Source organism: Lontra canadensis, unplaced genomic scaffold (assembly GCF_010015895.1).
Source record: "Lontra canadensis isolate GAN:19392208 unplaced genomic scaffold, GSC_riverotter_1.0 scaffold54, whole genome shotgun sequence".
NCBI classification, from domain to species: domain Eukaryota; kingdom Metazoa; phylum Chordata; class Mammalia; order Carnivora; family Mustelidae; genus Lontra; species Lontra canadensis.
Genome location: NW_022631048.1, coordinates 5,907,521 through 5,914,204, shown reverse-complemented (window position 1 = coordinate 5,914,204; position 6,684 = coordinate 5,907,521).

The window sequence follows — 6,684 nt, the reverse complement described above, 5'->3', positions numbered from 1 at the left end:
TCTGGAAAAAGATGGGAAAATAGAGGCAAGAACATTTGTAAAGACAATCTCCTAGAACTGAACAATACAAGTCTCCAGATTTACAAGGCCCAGTAAGTGCTGAGCACAAGAAATAAATCACATCTAGGCAATTATTCATGAAATTTAGAAGAAATTTCCTAAAAGAAAAGACCTAAAAGCCTCAATAATAACAATAATCATAATCATAATCATCACAACAAAATACAACCCAGGAACTGCATTATTAGGTCTTTATCCAAAGAACAAAAACATAATTATTCAAAGGGGCACATGCACCCTGATGTTTAGAGCAGCAATGTCCACAATAGCCATAATATGGAAAGAGCTCAGATGGCCATCGACAGATGAATGGATAAAGAAGATTATATATATATATATATATATATATATATATATACACACATACATACATATATGTGTATATGTATGTGTATATATACATACATACACACACACACACATACACACACACACAGGAATATTACTCATCCATCAAAAAGAATGAAATCTTGCAATATGCAACAACTGTGGAACTAGAGGGTATTATGCTAAGTGAAATAAGTTAGTCAGAGAAAGACAAATGCTATATGATTTCACTCATTTGTGGAATTTAAGAAACAAAACTGATGAACATAGAGGAAGGAAAGGAAAAAATAAAACAAGATAAAAACAGAGAGGGAGACAAACCATAAGAGACTCTTAACTACAGAGGACAAACTGAAGATGGAGAGGGAAAATGGCAGAACAGGGGAGGACCTTGTTTCATCTGGTCCCTTGAATTTAGATAGATATCTATCAAACCATCCTAAACACACATAAATTCATTCTGAGATGTAAGAAAATATATCTGGAATTCTACAAGCAGAAAAGTGACTGCTTTGTGTAAGGTAGGAGGTAGAGAGTTGTGAATCTATGGAGAAAATATCAAAAGATAAATGGAGGGGGCAGGGAGCTTCCATGAACTGGCTACTCAAAAATGATATAACACCGGAGCGCAAAATCAGAACCCTTAGAAATCTGCTCCAGTAAAAGACCTCCCTTTCTGAAAGGGGCTCAGGGGATGAAAAGGGTAGAATTCTAGGTGGGTCATTACAGTCTCAGGATCCCAGGAGACAGAGAACAAAGGGGGATGCCTGAACCAGCAGAGTGCCCAAGCAGTGAAGCAGGGAAACTGGTTAAGGTCAGTGAGCCCAGGAGAGGACTCTCAGCCTGGGCTGTCATAACCCATGAGCTGGGCCAGCCAGGTGACTGCTCTTTGCCTGAGCTCCTTGAAAAGGATTGTGCCATTTACCACCTGTGGGCCACTTACCATCCCTCAGGAGGGGCAAAACATCTGCACCCATGACTGGGCAACAACTCTCAGGGAAGTGGCCCCAGAAAGGACAGTAGGGTGACACCCAGCCATGGCCCAGGAGCATCAGAGTGGGGTGTATGCATGAGCCCCCAGCCACCTGCAGTCCCGAGGATACAAAGGGCAGTGACACTTGTGGGTCCCTGGGATTCCCCCAGGGAGGACTAAGGTGGGCACGCACCGCAAGAGTCTGCAGAGTTTGGTGCACACGAAAGTGAAGACTGTTTGTCCCAGAGGGTTTATTAAAGAGGGGAGACCACAATCTTTCAGCCCTGGGCCAGAGACTGGGGCAGAGCCATTTTTGCTCTGATCCTCTAAAGAGGTGCAGAAGGCCTCCAGGAAACAAAAGCCACATAGACTAACTGCTCACATTGAACCCATTCTCAACCCCCCACACAAGGGGTGGGGCAACTCTGCCCAGGCAAAGACACCTGAGAAGCAGCACAGCAGGCCTCTCCCCCAGAAGACAGACTGGAAGAACAGGTGGACAACTTTATGGATCCCACAAGACTGTTAACCTCCGGCATCAGGGAAAAATAGTATTCTGAGCTCCAGGTGCTTTCTCACAACTCACTTATCTTTCACTCTAACACTTTCCATTTCTTTTCTTTTCTTTTTCCTACTTTTACTTTTCCCCCCCTTTGACTAGATTCTTATTTTACCAACTTCGATTTTTAAGTCTCTTTTTAACATTTTTTACATCTACATTTTATAGGTACATGCTTCATTTTAGTCCTTTTTTCTCACTCTATTTTTTCATTCTATCCAATACATACATATATATATATATATATATATATATATATATATGTGTGTGTGTGTGTGTAGAAAGATATATATATGTATATATACATATATATGTGTAGAAAGAAAGCAAAACTTTTATATATATATATATGTGTGTGTGTGTATATATATATGTATATATATATATATGTACATATGTATATGTACAAAAAATAAAAAGCAAAACTTTTATATATATGTATAAACGTTTTGCTTTCTTTGCAATTTGGGGATGTTTCTAACATCCAGACCAAAATTCAATCAGGAACAAGTGGATCACCCTGCTTTGTCCACCCTGCGAGATTATAGTCTCTCCACATCCCCATTTTCCTTTTTTCATTCTGTTTTACTTTTGTTTGCTTTTCTTTTTCCAACCACTTTGGATCTGTCTAGGGTATATTTTATTTGGGTCATGGTTGATATTTTGGACTCTGCTCACTTGCTCCCCGATCCTTCTCTGGGCAAAATGACTTGAAGGAGGAATTAACAACAAAAGAAAGAAACAGAGGCAATGTTCTCTGCCACAGAGCAAATCGATATGGATGTAAGTAAGATGTCAGAGATGGAATTCAAGAAAGCAATTATAAAGTTAACAGCTGGGCTTAAAAAAAATAAACCTTAGAGAATCTCTAAGGATGGAAATGAGATCCACTCAGGCCAAACTTAAAACTGCTATGAATGAGATGCAGTCTAACCTGGATCCTCTAACAGTTAGGGTAAATGAGGAGAAGAGAGAATTAGTGATCTAGAGGACAGGCTGATGGAAAGGAAGGAAGTTGAGGAAAAGAGAGAAAGACAAATCAGAGACCATGAAGAAAGGCTTTGAGAATTTAATGATGCCCTGAAAGTTAAATAAATAAATAAATAAATAAATAAATAAATAAATTTATTTTTAAAATGTCAGATTTATTGGGGTATCTAAGGGGATGGCAAGAGATAGAGGTCTAGAAGGTATATTTGAGAAAGTCATGGCTGAGAACTTCCCTAATCTGGCATAGGAAACAAGCATTCATGTCCAAGAGACAGAGAAAACCCCTCCCAAAACCAATAAAAATAGATCAATACCCTGACATATAATAGTGAAGCTTGCAAATTTTAGAGAATATTTGCAGGAGAGGGGGTTCCATACCTATGGAAGGAGGAACATCCCAATAACATCGGACCTACCCACAGAATCCTGACAGGCCAGAAAGTGGTGATATATTCAGAGGATTACATGAGAAGAACATGCAGCCGAGAATATTTTGTCCATCAAGACTCCCACTCAGAATGGAAGGAGAGATAAAGAGCTTCCAGGACAGACAGAAACTGAAAGAATATGTGACCACCAAGCCAGCCCTGCAACAAATATTAAGCAAAGAGGCACCCCAAGAGTTACATAGACCAGAAAGAAAGAGGGACAATCTACAGAAACAGGGACTTTACAGGCAATACAACAGCACTAAATTCATCTTTCATTAGTTATTCTGCAAATGGGCTAAATGCTCCAATCAAAAGACACAAGTTATCAAATTGGATAAAAAAGCAAGACCCATCCATATTCTGTCTACAAGAGACTCATTTTATTTTTTTTAAAGATTTTATTTATTTATTTGACAGATAGAGATCACAAGTAGGCAGAGAGGCAGGCAGAGAGAGAGAGGAGGAAGCAGGCTCCCTGATGAGCAGAGAGCCCAATATGGGGCTTGATCCCAGGACCGTGAGATCATGACCCGAGGTGAAGGCAGAGGCTTTTTTTTTTTTTAAGATTTTATTTATTTATTTCACAGACAGAGATCACAAGTAGGCAGAGAGGCAGGCAGAGAGAGAGGAGGAAGCAGGCTCCCCGCTGAGCAGGGAGCCTGATGCGGGGCTCGATCCTATGACTCTGAGATCATGACCTGAGCCAAAGGCAGAGGCTTAACCCACTGAGCCACCCAGGCACCCCAAGAGACTCATTTTAGACCTAAATACACCTCCAGACTGAAGGTGAGGGTAGAGAACCACTTATCATGCTAACTGACCTCAAAGGAAAGTTGGGGTGGCAATCCTCATATCAAATAAATTAGATTTTAAACCAAAGACTGTAGTTAAGAGAGGAAGAGGGACACAAGAAGATCTAACAATTGTACATATTTATGCCCCCAACGTGGGAGCAGCCAACTATATAAACCAATAAATAACCAAAGTAAAGGAACACATTGATAATAATACATTAATAGCAGGGGACTTCAACATCCCTTTCACAGAAATGGACAGATCACCTAAGCAAAAGATCAACAAAGAAACAAGGACTCTGAATGACACACTGGACCAGATGGACTTCACAAATATATACAGAACATTCCCTTTTAAAAACATTCTTCTCAAGTGCACATGGAATGTTTTCCAGAATAGAACACATACTGGGTCATAAATCAGGTCTCAAAAGATACCAAAAGACTGAGATTATTTCCTGCATATTTTCAGACCACAATGCTATGAAACTAGAACTCAATCACAAGAGGAAATTTGGAAGGAACTCAAACACGTGGAGGTTAAAGAGTATCCTGCTCAAGAATGAATGGGTCAACCAGGAAATTCAAGAAGAACTTAAAAAATTCATGGAAACTAATAAGAATGAAAACACATCATTTCAAAACCTCTGCAATACAGCAAAGGTGGTCCTAAGAGGGAACTACATAGAATACAAGCCTCTCTCAAAAAATTGATAAAATCCCAAATAAACATGCTAGACTTTCACCTAATAGAGCTAGAGAAAGAACAGCAAATAAAGCCCAAACCAAGCAGGAGAAGAGAAATAATAAAGATTAGAGGACAAACCAATGAAATAGAAACCAGAAGAACAGTAGATCAATGATCTACTGTTCATATCAGTAGGAACAGTACTGATATGAATGAATCTATGATCAATGAAACTAGAAGCTGCTAGTGGGGTCCTATCCTACCCAGAAATTGAGCTAGTAGGTATTTACTCAAGATATGAATGTAGTGATCTGAAGGGACACCTGCACCCCAATGTTTACAATAGCAATGTCCACAACAGCCCATATATGGAAAGAGCCCTGGTGTCTATCAACAGAGGAATGGATAAAGAACATGTGGTAATATATATAATGGAATACTAATCAGCCATCAGAAAGGATGAAATCTTTCCATTTATATCAACATCTATGGAACTGGAGTGTATTATGCTGAGTGAAGTAAGTCAATCAGAGGAAGAATGGTTTCACTCATTTGTGGAATATAAGGAATATTGCAGAGACTCATAGGGGAAGGGAGGGAAAAATGGAATGGAAAGAAATCAGAAAGGGAGACAAACCAAACCATGAGAGACTTTTAACTACAGGAAATAAGCTGAAGGTTACTGGAGGGGATGTGGTTTCTTTATGGGGTAACTGGGTGATAGGCATTAAGGAGAGCCCGGGATATGATGAGCACTGGGTGTTATATGGAACTGATGAATATGTTGGCTAATTGAATTTAAATAAAAATTTCAAGAAGTCAGTTGGTTATAACTAGGCATGTGGTCAAACTTATCTCTGTCAACTCTGTCTTAGGAGAGATGCTGAATTTCTCATAATCTTGAGAACAAAACAAAACAAAACAACAACAACAACAAAAAAATGATAAAGGGAAAGAGTGGAGGAGTCTCAATGCTGCTTCAATTTGTTTTAGAAACAGCATAAAGAAAATAATGGAATGATTCTCTAGGTTCTTTCCATCTCCTTGAATCTTGTAATTCATTTTTCATTTTTATGGATAGGCTTTGAGTAGTTTTAAGTTCACAAAAAAATTGATAGAAAAGTACAGAAAACTATCATACTCTCCCCGACTTCCTCTGCAGTTTTCCCTATTAACATCTTGCATAAGCATACATTTGTTACCATCAATGATGACTAGTCCATAGTTTACACGAGCATTTATTCTCTGTGTTGTGCACGTCTGTGGGTTTTGACAAATGTATACTGCCATGGATCCACCATTATAGTGTCATACAGAATAGTTTCAGCGCATGAAAGATGCCCTCTGCTCCACCTAGTCCTCCTTTTCCTGCTGCCCCTCAACCCTGGCAAGCATTAATTTTTTAACTGTCTATAGTTTTGCCTTTTGCAGAATATCATATGGTTGGAATCACATAGTATGCAGCCTTTTCTTACTGGCTTCTTTCACTTAGCAATATCCTTTTAAGCTTCTTCCATGCCTTTCATGGTTTGATAATACCTTTAATCAATAAATAATATTCCATTGTACAGATAGGTCAGTTTGTTTATTCATTAATCTACTGAAAGACATCTTGGTTGCCTCCAATATTGGCAATTATAAGTAAAGCTGTTATAAAGATCTGTGTGCAGGTTTTTGTGTGGACATAAGTTTTCAACTCCAAGGAGCATGACTGCTGGATGGTACTGCAAGATGTTTAGCTTTGTTAGAAAATGCCTGTCTTCCAAGGTGATTGTACCATGTTGCATTCCTACTAGAAATGAATTAAAGTTCTGTTGCCCCATAACCTTATCAGCTCTTGATGTTGTTAGTATTTTGGATTT